Source organism: Syngnathus scovelli, chromosome 17, assembly GCF_024217435.2.
Source record: "Syngnathus scovelli strain Florida chromosome 17, RoL_Ssco_1.2, whole genome shotgun sequence".
Taxonomy (NCBI): domain Eukaryota; kingdom Metazoa; phylum Chordata; class Actinopteri; order Syngnathiformes; family Syngnathidae; genus Syngnathus; species Syngnathus scovelli.
This window is the reverse complement of record NC_090863.1, coordinates 2,379,149-2,397,064: the sequence shown is the minus strand read 5'-3', so window position 1 is coordinate 2,397,064 and position 17,916 is coordinate 2,379,149. Positions and strand designations below refer to the sequence as shown.

General features: G+C 46.4%; 1 protein-coding gene and 2 long non-coding RNA genes across 6 annotated transcripts in view; 1 reads left to right on the top strand and 2 right to left on the bottom strand.

Annotated features, from left to right (window-relative positions):
- gpc5c (glypican 5c) overlaps positions 1-17,916 on the top strand; it is a 117,327-nt gene that overhangs the window by 65,087 nt on the left and 34,324 nt on the right. The window lies entirely within an intron of this gene.
- LOC137839607 (uncharacterized) lies at positions 7,019-8,808 on the bottom strand. The gene is made up of 2 exons (XR_011085616.1): positions 8,377-8,808; positions 7,019-8,311 (listed from the first exon to the last, which is right to left on the bottom strand). It is a non-coding gene; the product is annotated as an uncharacterized lncRNA (long non-coding RNA).
- On the bottom strand, positions 10,447-13,263 carry LOC137839611 (uncharacterized). Its single transcript, XR_011085620.1, has 2 exons — positions 10,940-13,263; positions 10,447-10,874 (listed from the first exon to the last, which is right to left on the bottom strand). It is a non-coding gene; the product is annotated as an uncharacterized lncRNA (long non-coding RNA).

Sequence of the window (17,916 nt, the reverse complement as noted above, 5' to 3'; positions counted from 1 at the left end):
GGATGGACGGGGCCATGTATCGTAGAATTCTGGACCAACATCTCCTTCCCTCAGTGAGAAAGCTGAAGATGGGTCGAGGATGGGTGTTTCAGCACGACAACGATCCTAAGCACACCTAAGCAACAAAAGAGTGGCTGAAGAAGAAGCACATCAAGGTTCTGGAGTGGCCTAGCCAGTCTCCAGACCTGAATCCAATTGAAAATCTTTGGAGGGAGCTTAAAATTCGAGTTGCCAGGCGACAACCTCGGAACCTGAATGATTTGGAGGCTGTCTGCAGGGAGGAGTGGGCCAACATCCCTGCCGAAATGTGCACAAAGCTTGTCACCAACTATAAAAACCGTTTGACATCTGTCGTGGCCAATAATGGCTTTTCTACAAAATATTAACATGCTGTTTGTCCAGGGGTTCAAATACTTGTTTTTCCTCATCAGACGGTTATCAATTTTTATAAATTCATATGATGTGATTTTCTGGAATTTTCTTTGGGATTCCGTCTTTCACTGTTAGAATGTACATATGATTAAAATTATAGATCGTTGCATTCTTTGCAAGTGGGCAAACCTGCAAAATCAGCAAGGGGTCAAATACTTATTTCCCCCACTGTAGCTCCTTCCTTCCTTCCTTCCTTCCTTCCTTCCTTCCTTCCTTCCTTCCTTCCTTCCTTCCTTCCTTCCTTCCTTCCTTCCTTCCTTCCTTCCTTCCTTCCTCTTCTCCTTTCCAGCGCTTGCATCCATCGGTCACATGCAAACGTTTGTACATCATCACTTTTGCTGAAATTGAAATCCTTGAAAAAAACCCTCTTTTTCTCCCTCAGGCACACTCGCTAAATGAAGTGCCGATATAATTTCCTGTTGTCTAAAGTGAGACTTTACAACAGACCTCGGAGGTGCTCTATGCGTTTGTAAAGCGTGCCTCCAACTTTCCAGTGCTCTTTTGCAACTTTTAATGAAAGGAGCGCAGTTTTACAGTGTCTCGCTTCGACTGCGTGTCCAGCCTGTGGATAGCTTGATGTAATATAATTAAAGTACCACAATAGGCTTAGTGGGTGAGGTAGGGCATTGCATGACACTCTTTGCAGGAAATGATGAGAAACAGGAAGGGGAATGGAAGTATGCGTGAGGACGGGGAGGATGCAGAACTAATTGATAAATGAGCGATGTAGGTCAGTTGTAGGAGGAAGCGAGAGCGACTGGATCTCCGAGGCCTCGCCGTTTGTGCCACTCATTGTTTGTTTGTTTATTTCGAACATTTAAAGAAATACAAGAAAAGAAAGTAAAAATACTGAAAATAAAAACTCCATAGTACAATAGAGAAGAAAGAAAAGAAAAAAAAAAACCATTGCGTTATAATTTTTCACTTTATCATAAAAATCTTATTTGTTCAAAAGGGAGTAGAAGGAAGCCTAGGCTTACCTAGCTCTACCCCTTGTAACCACGTTTGCTTGATTCCGTCAAGATTTGTCCATTTTCAGATATGTTAAAGATATACCGTATTTTCCGGACTATAAGTCGCTCCGGAGTATAAGTCGCACCAGCCATAAAATGCCCCAAAAAGTGAAAAAAACATATAGAAGTCGCTCCGGAGTATAAGTCGCATTTTGGGGGGCAATTTATTCGACAAAATCCCACACCAAAAACAGTCATGAACGAGCAACAACAGGCTAAACAATAGCAACAACAGGCTAAACGATAGGTATGCTAACGTGACAAATACAAACAAAGAGCTGAGAACGGGCCTGACGTAACATATAGAGTGATTAAGGACAACTATTACATGAATAACATGTTTATAAAACCAACGGTGTCACTCCAATTCATTAAATAGCAACAACAGGCTAAACGATAGGTATGCTAACGTAACAAACACAAACAAAGAGCTGAGAACAGGCCAAATAATAATAAATAATAATAATAAATATAAGAGGAGCAAAAATAGAGCAAGTGTACATACAGCAGACAGTGGACTTGGATATGGTGCTTTAAAGTGTTAATTGCTTTATTTGATGTTTTCTCCATTTTTTATGTTTTGAATATGTTCAAGATAAAGATATAAAAGCATGTGAAGTGATCAACTATACTAAAAATAACATGGGAAGTGGTCAACTATACTTGTAAGTAAGTGATGTCTTAATGCTCAAGTAAAAATTTGTGAAATAAAACATATATAAGTCGCTCCTGAGTATAAGTCGCCCCCCCACCCAAACTATGAAAAAAAGCGCGACTTATAGTCCGGAAATTACGGTACATATATATATACATATACACACACATACACATACATATAGATATTATACATACACACACTTATACATACACCTCCTTTAGATAAATACAAAAGCAGTTTAAACACCTCACAGCATGCTACGGTATCCCATTAGTATTTTGCCTTTATACATTTTTTTTAAACTGAGGTAAAGTACTACAATTCTTTAGTTCGTCACTGCTGGCGTTCCATAATTCCACACCTTTAGCTGTTATACAATGCAACTTTAAAGTTGTTCTCACCAAATCTCTTTTAAACATAAGTGTTCCTCTTAAATAATAGGTACTTTCCCTCCACTCAAACAACCTCTGGATACTGTTTGGTAATTAATTATTTTTTATTTTGTACATGAGTTGGATGGTTTTAAAATCGACTAGATCATTGTATTTCAGTGCATTCAATTTTACAAAAAGAGGGTTCGATGGTTCTCTGTAATCAACATTATTTACAAGTCGTATAGCTTTTTTTTGTAGAATGTAGATTGGATCTGTGTTTGTTTTGTATGTGTTGCCCCACACCTCCACACAGTACATAATGTATGGGAGTATGAAGGAGCAGTACAAGGAATACAATTATGTTTGGTTTATAAGATCTTTTACTTTATACAATAGTGCCAGTGATTTTGAGATCTTTGATTTGATATACATTATGTGTGTCACGGTCGGGTGGAGCATGGAGCAGGACGACCAAGTGCAGCTAGGACCAGGGTATATTCAACTCAAAAGGCAAACTGACATGACTTAACAAACAATAACTTGACTGACCGGGACGTGAAACAAGAAGACAGCAGGACATGACGGCATCAAGACAGTACGACAACACCGAACGACAGCAACCAATGATCCGACAGGGAGTGAGGGGCAGACAGGACTTTTATACACGACAGGTAACGAGAGGCAGGTGGGAACAATCACACTGATCATGGGCACACAGGAGGGGAGGGGCGAGCACACAGACAGAAACCAAGACAACAGACACATAGTGGAGCAGTTGGGGACGAGACGTGACAGAACCCCCCCCACAAGGGACGGCTCCCGACGTCCCAAAAAAAACAAACTAGGGGAACCAAACCGCACTCGGGCGGCGACTTGGGGAACCGAACCGCACTCGGGCGGCGACTTGGGGAACCGAACCGCACTCGGGCGGCGACTTGGGGAACCGAACCGCACTGCACTCGGGCGGCGACTTGGGGAACCGAACCGCACTCGGGCGGCGACTTGGGGAACCGAACCCCACTCGGGCGGCGACTTGGGGAACCGAACCGCACTCGGCGGCGACTTGGGGAACCGAACCGCACTCAGGCGGTGACTTGGGGAACCGAACCGCACTCGGGCGGCGACTTGGGGAACCGAACCGCACGGCGACTTGGGGAACCGAACCGCACTCGGGCGGCGACTTGGGGAACCGAACCGCACTCGGGCGGCGACTTGGGGAACCGAACCGCACTCGGGCGGCGACTTGGGGAACCGAACCGCACTCGGGCGGCGACTTGGGGAACCGAACCGCACTCGGGCGGCGACTTGGGGAACCGAACCGCACTCTGGGCGGCGACTTGGGGAACCGAACCGCACTCTGGGCGGCGACTTGGGGAACCGAACCGCACTCTGGGCGGCGACTTGGGGAACCGAACAGCACTCTGGCCGCGACTTCGGGGACAAAACCGCACTCGGGCGGCGACTGCGGGGACAGAACCGCACTCGGGCGGCGACTTCGGGGACAGAACCGCACTCGGGCGGCGACTTCGGGGAACAGAACCGCGTTCGGGCGGCGACTTCGGGGACAGAACCGCGCTCGGGCGGCGACTTTGGGAACAGAACCGCGCTCGGGCGGCGACTTGGGAAACAGAACCGCGCTCGGGTGGCGACTTGGGGAACAGAACCGCGCTCGGGCGACGACTTGGGGAACAGAACCGCGCTCGGGCGGCGACTTCGGGGACAGAACCGCACTCGGGCGGCGACTTCGGGGACAGAACCGCACTCGGGCGGCGACTTCGGGGACAGAACCGCACTCGGGCGGCGACTTCGGGGAACAGAACCGCGCTCGGGCGGCGACTTCGGGGAACAGAACCGCGCTCGGGCGGCGACTTGGGGAACTGAACCGCGCTCGGGCGGCGACTTGGGGACAGAACCGCAATCGGCGGAAACACAAACATGAACCGCTCTCGGGCGGCAACCCAAACATAGAACGCATTCGGATGGCGACTCTGGAAGTCCGTACAGTAATTGGCGGCGATTCTGGAAGTCTGTACCTCGATCGGCGGCAACTCTGACAGTCCGTACCGCGATCGGTGGCAACTCTGACAGTCCGTACCGCGATCGGTGGCATTCGGAAGGCGGGGCTGTGCGCGGCGGCAAGAGCCATCACGCGCCGCAGCAGTGGGAGTGGAGCCAGGGACGATCGCGGGTCCGACGCAGCTGGCTTGGATGTCTGCTGACGTTCGCGGGTCCTGCGACGCTGGGGTGGAGCCCGATGGCGGCCGTGAGTCTGATGACGCCGGGAGGCACTCCAACGGCGGCCGTGGGTCCGGCGTCACGGCACCAGAGTCCGATCGCGGCCGCAAAGCCGCTGGCGCCAGAAGCACTCCGATGGCGGCCGCGGGTTCGGAGTCGCGGGAGCAAGTTCGACGGCAGCTGTGGAGCCCACGGCGATGGAACCTGCTCAGACGTGGATCGGGCGTCGCAGTGGAAGCTGGTGGTGGAGGGGGGTCCAAGCGCTGGTCGTTGTAGTGGTCGGATCATTCTGTCACGGTCGGGTGGAGCATGGAGCAGGACGACCAAGTGCAGCTTGGACCAGGGTTTATTGAAGCAACTCAAAAGGCAAACTGACATGACTTAACAAACAATAACTTGACTGACTGACCGGGACGTGAAACAAGAAGACAGCAGGACATGACGGCATCAAGACAGTACGCCAACACCGAACGACAGCAACCAATGATCCGACAGGGAGTGAGGGGCAGACAGGACTTTTATACACGACAGGTAACGAGAGGCAGGTGGGAACAATCACACTGATCATGGGCACACAGGAGGGGAGGGGCGAGCACACAGACAGAAACCAAGACAACAGACACATAGTGGAGCAGTTGAGGACGAGACGTGACAATGTGGTTTCCAACTTAATTTTTTATCTATTAGCACTCCAAGAAATTTTACTTCATTCACTCTTTCTATTTCTATATTATTTATTGTAAGAATTTTGTCTGTGTTTGTCGGACGGTTTCCAAATATAATATACCTTGTTTTACTTAAATTCAATGTAAGTTTATTTGTGTCAAACCAACTCTGTTGGCATTTCAATACCCACAGTACCCAGTAGTTGGTCCAGGTCGTCCCCACTACAGAGCAGATTCGTGTCATCTGCAAAACCTACGGCCTTGAGTAACCTGGAGACCTTGCACATATCGTTAACATACAAAATAAATAACAAGGGGCCTAATATTGAGCCCTGAGGAACCCCACACTTTACCTGCTTTAGTTTTGATTTGAAGTCCATTAATTGCACATATTGATTCCTGTTTGATAAATAACTGTTTAACCAAGTGAGTGGCATACCTTGTATGTATGCCATATCTCTCAAGCTTTGTTAACAGTATTTTATAATTTACAGTATCAAAAGCTTTCTTAAGATCTAAGAAGACACCTACAGCATATCGTTTATTTTCAATAGCTGTTGTTATTTCAGCTACGAAATCTAACAAAGCCATTGTGGTGGTTCTATTTTTCCGAAATCCATACTGTTGGTCACACAGAATATTTTGTTTTGTGATGAAATCATCAAGTCTTTTATAAAATATTTTTTCTAGTATTTTGGAGAATTGTGGGAGTAAAGATATTGGCCTGTAATTTGAGAATATGTGTTTGTCCCCAGCTTTATATATCGGAATAATTTTAGCTGTTTTCATTTCACTCGGAAAAACACCATTTGTCGGGGATTGGTTGCAAATATGTGTTAGGGGTTTCACCACACTTTCAATAATATTTTTAACAAGTGACATATCTATTCCATTACAATCAGTTGACTTTTTACCTTTAAATCCTCTAAAAAAATTTATTATTTCCGTCTCATCCGTTCCCCTTAGAACCATACTTTTGGCTATGGGTACATCCTTAATTAGGTCACTTGTACTCCCTTTTTTTGGTACTTCTTCCGCCAAAGTAGGCCCAATACCAACATAGTAATCATTAAACTCCTCTGCAATCATTGCAAGTTCATTTATAGTTATATTGTTACTGTTTACAAAGTAAGAAGGATATCCTGGCTTTCCAGTTCTGTTTTTAATAATTTCATTTAACACATTCCATGTTGTTATTGTGTTACTCTTGTTTTCCTCCAGTTTCTTGCTATAGTAGTTCCTTTTACTGTTTCTCATTATTTTGATCAATTTGTTTTTATAGGTCTTATATTTGAATTCAGCTTCTTTTGTTCTTATCTTTAGGAAATCTTTGTATAACAGGTTTTTTTTCTTGCAGGCGTTTAAGATTCCCTTTGTCAGCCATGGTTTTTCCACTGAATTGTGTTTGACCGCTTTCCTTACAAGAGGACAGTTTTTATCATAAAGTTCAGATATAATGGCCATGAATGTGTTGTAGGCTTCATTTACATCACCCACATATACCTTTTTCCAGTCTTGTTTTAGAAGATCATTTTTGAATGAGTTAATTGAATTACCAGAGTTCATTCTACACATTTTAAAAGCTAATAATCCTTTTTTTTCTTTGTGCAGTTCTGGATCACCGCAAACACTGCCAGGTGGTCGCTTGAATCATTTATTATCAGTCCAGTTTTTACTTTCTTTTCAATCACATTTGTAAATATATTATCAATTATAGTGGCACTGTGAGATGTGCTTCTAGTCGGACGAGTTATTGCAGGGTAAAGACTCATACTGTACATTAAGTTAATGAATTCTGTTATTGGAGTCAGCTGAAGTGGGTTCAGTAGATCTATATTATAATCACCACAGACATAGACCATTTTCGTATAGATTTTTCTTTCATACATTCTTGATAATAGTTCACTAAATGCCTCAATACTTGAACCTGGACATCTGTATACACAGTTTACCAGAATTTTTTTTGATGTTTCCATTTCTATTTCAACAGTAATACATTCCATGAGATTATCTATTGCTTGAGACATATTTCTTACTATCTTACACTTACAGTTTTTGTCTATGAATAGAGCAACCCCTCCGCATCTTTTTCCCATCCTATTTAATGTATAACTCTCATACCCCTCTATGTCAATCTTTTCAGACTGATCTTCCTTTAACCAGGTTTCAGATATTGCAATAACAGTAAAGGGATTATTCATATCTTTTAAACATTGTTTGATCTTAGAGATGTTTGCTTTCAAGCTCCTACTATTAAAATGTATAATTGACATTGCCCTATTTGTTGCTACATTCTCGCTAAATTGCTCTACAGTATAGTATTTACAGTTCGTTTGATTGTAGTTGATAAAGAAGTTATTCACAGGATAAATATTGTTCTCTATATCAAATCCCTTATGATCAGTGTAATCAAATGTTTTCAAATCAAGTTCTTCATTTTCAGCTATCAGTGCTTGTTTGTTAAACAGACCAGTTGGAAAGGAAAGGCATTTGTCAGTACTGTCAAAGTCAAAGTCAAAGTCAGCTTTATTGTCAATTTCTCCACACGCCAAAGACACACAAAGAAACCGAAATTTCGTTCCCCCCTATCCCACGGTGACAAGACATGGCTCACAACAGACAAACAAGTAAACAAGTATAACAAAAGTGTGCTGAATAAATAATGAATAAATAACACAACAATAAATAAATAAATAAGAGGAGCAGAAAAAAAAGGAGCAAGTGCGCGTACAGCAGACATTCCCGAAAATAGCGCAACAGTGCCGCACGCTACGCAGAAGGGGGTAGCGAGTTCAGGGCCCTAACAGCCTGGAGAAAGAAGCTGTTGGCGAGTCTGGTGGTGCGGGAGCGCAGGCTCCTGTACCTCTTCCCAGAGGGCAGAAGGTCAAACAAAGAGTGAGCCGGGTGACTCACATCTCTGGCAATCGAGGTTGCCTTGCGGGTGAGATGGGAGGTGTAAATGTCTTTCAGGGAGGGGAGCGAAGCACCAATAATCTTACCAGCCGTATTCACTATGCGCTGCAGGGCCTTCAAGTTCTGTTCAGTGCAGTTACCACCCCACACAGCGATGCAACTGGTGAGGACGCTCTCAATGGTCCCACGGTAGAATGTAGACAGGACTGCCTGAGGAGCACATGCACGCCTGAGCTTCCGCAGGAAGTACAGGCGGCGCTGAGCTTTCTTTGCCAGTAATGAGGTGTTTGCGGACCAGGAGAGGTCCTCACTGATGTGCACCCCCAGGAACTTGGTGCAGCTCACCCTCTCCACCACAGCACCGTCAATGATCAGCGGCAGGTGTGTTGTGTGACCCTTCCGGAAGTCAACAATGATTTCCTTGGTCTTCTTGACGTTCAGCAGGAGGTTGTTTTCCCTGCACCACGTGGTCAGAAGGTCAACTTCCGACCTGTACCGAGTCTCGTCGCCATGCGTGATGAGACCCACCAGAGTCGTGTCGTCAGCAAACTTCACTATGCGGTTGTCGCTGTAGGTCGCAGTGCAGTCATACGTCAGCAGGGTGAAGAGCAATGGACTGAGCACGCAGCCCTGGGGGGCCCCCGTGCTCAGCGTGATGCTGGCGGAGATTTTGTCGCCAACACGCACCACCTGAGGCCTCTGACAGAGGAAGTCCAGTATCCAGTTGCAGAGGGAGGTACTGAGGCCCAGCTCGTCGAGTTTGCGGATGAGTCGCTGCGGCACAATGGTGTTGAAGGCAGAGCTGAAGTCCACAAACAGCAACCTCACATATGAGTCCTTTCTCTCCAGGTGGGTGAGGGCCGAGTGGAGGGCAGAGCAGATGGCATCCTCAGAGGACCGCTTGGCACGGTACGCAAACTGGAAAGGGTCAATGGTGGGGGGGAGAACGGACTTGATGTGCTCCATGACCAGCCGCTCAAATCACTTCATGATGATGGGCGTCAGTGCCACAGGGCGGTAGTCATTGAAGCAGGACGGTGCAGGTTTCTTCGGCACAGGAACGATGGTGGCAGCCTTGAAACACGAGGGGACGATGGCCTGCTGCAGGGAAACGTTAAAGATGTCCGTGAAGACACCCGACAGCTCCCCAGCGCAGTCCTTCAGCGCTCGACCCGGCATGTTGTCAGGGCCCGCCGCCTTACGGGTGTCAATAGCGGCAAGCGCCCTCCTCACACCGTCGGCAGAGAGGCGCAGGGGCTGCTCGTGTGGGGGGGAGTGGACTTCAGCGGGCAAGTGCTGTTCTGGGCATCGAAGCGAGCAAAGAAGCGGTTCAGATCGTTCAGCAGACGGACGTCGCCCTCACAGCTCCTCGGCGCGGGCTTGTAGTCCGTGATGGTCTGAATGCCCCGCCAAAGGCTACGTGCGTCCTTGCTGTCCTTGAAGTGGGTGGAGACCTTGCACGAGAACGCCTTCTTCGCTTCTTTGATGCCTCGGGACAGGTCGGCCCTCGCTGTCCTCAAGCCAGCCTCATCCCCCGCTCTGAAAGCCTTGTCCCTGGCCCTCAACAGTCTGAGGACAGCCCCCGTCAGCCACGGCTTCCAGTTCGCGCGAGTGACGACAGATTTCGAGCAAGTCACATCATCGATGCACTTCGTGATGTAAGAGGTAACAGAGTCTGTATACTCCTCTATGTCCGTCCAATCGTTGTAGGTGGCTGCCTGCTTAAACAAGTCCCAGTCAGTGGTGTCGAAGCAGTCCCGAAGTGCATCGGAGGCACCCTCAGGCCACACTCGAACCTGCCTCCGAACCGGCCTGGATGCCTTAACCAATTGTCTGTATGCGGGCAAAAGCAAAACGGTGAGATGGTCAGAAAGCCCCAGATGGGGGAGGGGGGTGGCTTTGAAAGCTCCCTTTTGCGCCGAGTAGACTAGGTCCAGGAAGCTGTCTCCACGTGTCGGAAAGGGAACATGCTGGTGAAGCCTCGGGAAAACAGACTTCAGGTTGGCATGATTGAAGTCTCCAGCGAAGATGGTGAAACCGTCAGGGTGCGCTGTTTGCTGTTCACTGACAGCCTGGTACAGTTCTCCAAGCGCCGCGATCCTGTCTCCTTCGATGTTGGAAGGCAGGATGTATACCGCGACTAGCAGAATCGCGGTAAGTCAAAGTCAAAGTCAGCTTTATTGTCAATTTCTCCACATGCCAAAGACACACAAAGAAACCGAAATTTCGTTCCCCCCTATCCCACGGTGACAAGACATGGCTCACAACAGATAAACAAGTAACAAGTATAACAAAAGCGTGCTGAATAAATAATGAATAGATAACACAACAATAAATAAATAAATAAGAGGAGCAGAAAAAAAAGGAGCAAGTGCGCGTACAGCAGACATTCCCGAAAATAGCGCAACAGTGCCACACGCTACGCAGAAGGGGGTAGCGAGTTCAGGGCCCTAACAGCCTGGGGAAAGAAGCTGTTGGCAAGTCTGGTGGTGCGGGAGCGCAGGCTCCTGTACCTCTTCCCAGAGGGCAGAAGGTCAAACAAAGAGTGAGCCGGGTGACTCACATCTCTGGCAATCGAGGTTGCCTTGCGGGCGAGATGGGAGGTGTAAATGTCCTTCAGGCAGGGGAGCGAAGCACCAATAATCTTACCAGCCGTATTCACTATGCGCTGCAGGGCCTTCAAGTTCTGTTCAGTGCAGTTACCACCCCAGACAGCGATGCAACTGGTGATGACGCTCTCAATAGTGCCACGGTAGAATGTAGACAGGACTGCCTGAGGAGCACATGCACGCCTGAGCTTCCGCAGGAAGTACAGGCGGCGCTGAGCTTTCTTTGCCAGTGACGAGGTGTTTGCGGACCAGGAGAGGTCCTCACTGATGTGCACCCCCAGGAACTTGGTGCAGCTCACCCTCTCCACCACAGCACCATCGATGATCCCTCGGCAGATAAAAAGGACGGCACTTAATGATCACAAACTCCACAAGCGGCGAGCAATGCTTACATACCACCACAGAGTCCCGGCACCATTCTTCTCGGATGTAGACGCATATTCCACCTCCAGGCGACTTTCCCCCTCGTACAATGGCACGGTCCGCCCGATAGCACGCTAGCCGCTCCAGATGCGTTCATGATAGGTTGATAATTTCACCAGGTTTTTTACCTTCCATGATATAAAAGTATCAGAACTTGAGGTTCTACGTAATGATGTACAGGTTACTGATCTCCTTCATACCGCTTAAGTTGCTCTATGGCACTAATGCAGAAACCATGAGAACTCTCTGCTGCTCCAACAGGTTTGATGAATACCTTACAACCTGCAGTCCAAGTGGACTGTATTTTACCGTTTTTCTTAAGAGCTCTTGCTTTTTTAGCTATTTCACCATTTTTCTTGGTGAGGTGTTCATTCATGTATACGTTTGTGCCTTTTAATTTCCTACCTTGTTTGAGTAGATTTATCTTACTTTTCCTATTTGTAAAACGGACAATTATAGGTGGTATCTTGCTATCTAGACTCCTCGTTGGCAGAGTGTGGCATGCCTCAATATTGATAGTGTCAATGACAATGTCTTTGCTGTGGAGGAAAGATTTTACCTGCTCCTCGGTTGTCTCCTCATGTTCAGGATAGTCCTCTGAAGCAAGGCCTTTCACAGCCTGTTGGTAGCTTTGTGGTTTAATCTTTAAACCTGTGATGATGACGTCGCTCATTCTGGAATACTGCTCCAAGTTGTCTAATCTATTTTCCAGGGTGACTATTTTCTTATTTTGTTCAGTATTTAATTGTTTGAGCTGCTTCACCTCTCCCATCAGCTCTGTAATAATGGCCTGTTGCTTCATTATGGTTTCAAGAGTTGAAGACATCACTTCCATTGATAGCTTCAGCTCCTCCATGTCCTTCTGGAGCAATTTCATGGCCATCCTGATTATCAACCTATACCTTATGGTAGCTTTCCTCCTGGGGCTGGAGATGCTATTCCACTCAACCCGGTGACAGATGACCTCCTAGGGCGGCTGGTGGTGCCAACTCACTGGAGCTAGTGGTGGCTATCCTCCTGAGCCTGGTGATGGTAGTCTGCTGAGCCTGGTGGAGGCTGTCCTCTTGGGGTTGGTGGTACTAGCTTACTGAGCCTGATGTTAGCTCTCTTCCAGGGGCTGGTTGTGCTAGAACACTGGGCCAGATGGTAGCTCTCCTCCTGGGGCTGATGGTGTTAGCCTCTTGGAGGTCCGGTGTAGACCGCAGGTCCGGCGTTACTGGCACGCAGTCACCGTTGCTGGGACGAAGTGCAGCACCGATCGCGGGTCCAGCGTTGTTGGCTCGAGGTCCGGCAACGGCGGCGAATCCGGCGACGTTGGAGTGGGACACTAATGCGACCGCGAGTCCAATTGCGCCGGGAGGATTCCCAGTTAAAAAAAGACGTCATCCGGGTCAATCAAATCACAAATCTCCAACTTTTTGGGAGTTTTTGGGAGTTGTCTTGTAGTATATGCTCCCTGTGCGTTGCTGTAGTTTTGCTTTGACACGCTTTCGGCCACGTCACGCTATTGAGGAACTTATAAGAACTCTGTTTAGTTCCCAGAACCCAAATTTGTCAGATGTTGCCATAGCATTGACATGTACTGTAAACTGATAAGAATGTGATTAACAATTTTTGGCGAGCGTAATCGTGTGCCTGTTTAGCAATCAATAAAATGGCTTTTTGCAATTGGTGACTACATTAATACTTGTGCGAGCCATTTTGGGTATGAATGAATTTGACAGGACAATCTATGTGGGAGCAGGAAAGCAGACATGCTGCTAATCGGGCCAAATGCAATTTGCTCTCCGTTTTCCAGTAAAGCCAGATTGTTGGAAATGGTATCCTGATTGATTCTTTTGTAGTAAGCGGTGTGTTAACTCATTCGCCGCCAGTTGGTTTGAGTTCTTCACACTGCCAGCCAGCTGTTTTTGAGCATTTGGACTTACCTTTGAAGACCCAGCACCAACCCAACAAAAAGAACACCTGGAGAAAAAAAAAAAAAAAAGAGAGCTTCTTGCTAGTTTTGTCTTCACTCAGCAGTAGAACATGAATTGGTTTCACCTAAAACACCAGACTCTGATCAAAAAGCGAAGAAACAAAAATTGATTTTTTGAAAAGAAACATGTCAAACAGTACAATTGGCATTTTCTGTTATGCAGGGCATCTGCTGAAAGTAACTAATCAACCCGAGTCAAATTCCTTGTTTGGCCTGCACAAACTTGGCCAATAAAGCTGATTGTGATTTTATACGCCATTAAGCTTGTTCGTTTTACGTTGATATATCTTAGTCATTAAAGTATGTCATTTTCCATAGGTTACTATTGCTGAGAGGATGATTCCAATTTCAGAAATGTTTGCTATAATGGCTCTTCTTGTCTATGAAAGCTATTGGTTCTGCATTTTAGTGCCATTAAACACACGCACACACACGCACGCACGCACGCACGCACGCACGCACGCACGCACGCACGCACGCACGCACGCACGCACGCACGCACGCACGCACACACACACACACACACACACACACACACACTCTGGAAATAGAGCCATGTGGTATGAGAAAGGTCTCATATGTACCACACGCACTTCCACACTCCCTCTGTTGGGTGGGCTTTTTAACAGCGTTCAAAGGCCGAGGAAATCCACCTTCAAACGTCCACTTTGATCCACACACGCAGCTTCCAAGTGCGTGGACGCGGGATTACGACCTTCCAGCTGTCACACTATCCCTGTGTGCCCGAGCTTACGTTCTTTACTAACACTTGCGCACATTCACCATCACAAAATTGGGGTGATTTGGAGGCGAGGTGAGGCGCTTAGCTTCGGAGGCAAGTCGATTGCGTTTTGGTCTCGGCGCGAGGGGGCATAGTGTTGAACTTTGATGTTTGATTCCGGGGCTCACGGCAAAGGTTTTACGTTGCATGTCGGTGTGACTACATGCAGATGTCTGTGTGGTATTTAGTATTGGGGTGGGAATATCAACAGGCTGTTTGGCTCGAGTCCCGAATTTCAAGTGTAAGCGAATGACAGCGACGGAAGGAGCAAGGCAAAGCTAACACGGCCTCACACTGTGCAAACAACAAAAGTACAGTAACACACTGTGGTAGGTGCATGCCTGTGATCTACCCACTGTGCGTCTGTGCGGTAATCTGAAACCACAGGGAAAACGTTCCTAGAATTCCGGGTGGGTTTGGGTGTCGGGGCTCGCTCGCTCGATCACTGAAGTCTCCCTCCCGAGTGGTGCTGGGAATGCGGCCTCTGTAAGGAACGAGTGACAAGCCCAAGGGAAAGTCCCCGCTCGGACACAAATGTATTCATATACAGTTTATACGCAGAGGGTGAAATGACCTTTTTTTTAGGAGAACAGACACAAATGTTAAGAGTAGTGCAGTAAACAGCCAACCCCTACCCTGAAAATAGCGGAAACAAATGTCATTGGCATCATGGCTAAAAATGCTCGTAATCGAAGACATCTTAATCCTCCTAAATCACGGCTTATATCTCTGATTGATTGTTTTTTCTCGGGTGTGGTGATTTCTAAAATAATAGATGAGAGGTAAACATTTGGTTAGAGATGTCAGATTTATATTTCATATTTATGATATCCCGGAGTGGGAGCTAAAAATGATGACAGCTACAGTCCGTACAAAATAAAGTAGCAAATAACCAATGTTATGTAGATTAATACTGAAATACTGTATTCTGACGAGGCTACAATTTAAATGTATTCTTACACCCTCGAAGTTGGAATCGAAACCAAATGGACAGAAATCCAACATTCATATTGAAGCCATGCTTGAGGAAAATCAAGCCATCAACATTAGGTTGTGGGCGTTTCAACTTTACTGAGCGACTTACAGTATGTTGACGACCAGTCCAATTTCCAATTTTTTTGTTTTGCTGACTGACAGATGGGCCTGATCATGACACATTTAAGGGTTGTGGCTGACTGGCTGGCTGGCTGGGATTCCGGCCCAGAAATGTCAGTGTCAATGCTACCAGCTGCCTGACTCGCTTTGAATAACTAACCTTTGGCCATATGCGTATGTATATATGTATATTTTTTTATTCTGCCCCACTCCTGGCACTGCGATTTGCACAGGTCTGCAGGATAAAATGTGGGTTGTTATTAGTAATGTGTATGTGTAGGGGGTATGCCAAGCTTCTGGTTCACTGTGAAACTCACTAAATGCATTTGACTCGGTGGTCTATGGTTGTATATATCATGTTTGTCTGGGTTGCACTCGATAGCTGACAACAGACACTGACCCTTGACCCCTTCCTTCACTCATTACCCTCACCATCTGCCGCTACACATGCACAGTAAATCCCTGTTTGCTTAATGTTGAGTGGAGATTTCTTTTTAGGCCCAATGAAACAATTGCAATTCTATTCTTATTAATAAGGGGAGATAATTTGAGAATCAAGTGTGGTCATGGAAGAAATGAAAATCTCAAGTCAACAGTGTAATAGTAATGGCTCAGTGTCATGCAGTTCAGGTCTCTTGGTATGACTCCAAAATGCAAATGAAAACAGACAGACCAACAGGTGGCGGGAGCACACCAGAGAATCACGGTCGCTAGCCACCTGTTTATACTCCAGGACATAGTTTGCTGTCCTGGGTCTGCCCCTGCCTGCCCTTGTCTGCCTTCCATACACCAACTGCCCTGCCCTGCCACGTCCACGCCCACACCCACGCCCACACCCCAAACCTGAGCTATCCACTCCCTTGTCAACATTGCATGTCAACAGAGGGCAAGAAAGAACAAAAGTGTATTCTGTGCATTAGTCAAGGGAAAAAATAATAACATAATAACAATGGCCAGCAAACACTGAGATATTGTATCGGATTTTTTGGGGTTATTTTATTTTGTTATCTTTGACACTGACCAGATTCAATACAAGTTCACGATCATGAGCTAATAGAAGAATACTGCTCTCTAAAGACCGATGCAGCGCTTTGATTGGATGTCTTTAGTCGTACTGTAGATGTATTTCAATACCACTGTAGTCGGTATTATTCAGCGCCTCTTGGGGCTCTTTATGTGGAGAGTAACGCTACCTTCTAGTGGCTGGATTGGGAGAAGCAGGTGATTCATTCAGTTTTATTTCATCTGGTTGTGGAAAATGCCGTATGGACATGGTTTCAATGAAACCTGTGTGGCCGTTAAAAGTATATTACAGTTTTCAATAAATGCCCAATCTTTTGGCTTCAAAATCAGATTAGGTGTTATTGTAGCTAAAAAGACAGTGTACTGAAAAAAATGGTGTTGAATTTACAACATTTTTAAAAATAGTGAAAGTAGAAGGATAGTCTAAATTGATCAGAATACAAATAGTTTTATTTTGTACAATCATTTGACAAAATAAAATTGAACTAAAACGACTTTCTGTGAATTAGAAAATTAATAATACTAATGCACACAGTACAGCGTGTCAAAGAGAACAAAAAATAAAATAAAAAATCCCACAGACCAAACTTCCAAAAGACTCTCCAGAACATGGTAAATCATACATGACCGTGTCTTTTTGTCAGGATCCAGCCAGTGCATTATAGTAATTCCAGTGCATCATCTTAGCCACTAGGATGCAGTATTGCAATGCAAACCAATCGCCCAAATGTAACTTTCAACATCATTCTAGAGTACCCAGGAGCGTGAGTCATTTAAACCAAATGAATGCAGCTCTCAGCCGCCCTCCCTCCCTCCGTAATTGTTTGACATATCGATCGGTGTTCAGTAGCCTAGAGGAGCAAGGACTTCACCCACACGGCTGACTGACTGCTTTCTTGCGACAGACGGCAAATAATGGCCTAGTGATGAACCGCGCTCGCTATCAGAGACACGGCTCGGCCTATGGGATCGTTACAAATGGATGGATGGATGGATGGATGGATGGATGGATGGATGGATGGATGGATGGATGGATGGATGGATGGATGGATGGAATAGTCCCAACATCAAACACCTCTCGGGTACACGGCATCTCGGTCGGTGTGTGATTACCGCTAAGTGTACTTTGTCGCCGTGATAAGTGAATCATTATTAGTCATCGATCTCACTCAAGCTCACGGCGCTCCCTTTTCGCTCCCCAGAGTCGGTTCAGTTTGCTTAGCGAGCATTCCGAGACAGGATGGGACTTGGGCTCAAATGACGAGATCAAATGCTTGTTACGCTGGCCTAATCATGTCTTTTTTATACCACAAACATGGAGGCCAGACATTGCAGTGTATGTCAAGCTACTAGTTCGTAATCGTCGAAAGTGTACTTCAACTGCAGTTCAATTCCCGGGAGATTTAGCTGTGGAAAAATTCAGTTCGGAAACTTGATCCGATTCACTTGGGTAATGCGGACATTCATTCAATCGGATGATGTAAAGGAAGCACTGATGAACTGGGAGCCATCCATTCAATCAATCGCACCTTCAAGCATTACTGAACGATACCTGTAACCGCACCAAATGGCCTTCTTAAAACCGGCCACTGGAGAGCTCAACATTGCCGTGTGTAATTTCATCCCGTCCATAAGCAGCCGTATATCTTTGGTCAGATTCAAGCTGCTCCAAGCAGGTGTCTTGCCTCAGGTGATGTCTAGGACAAAAAATAAAAAA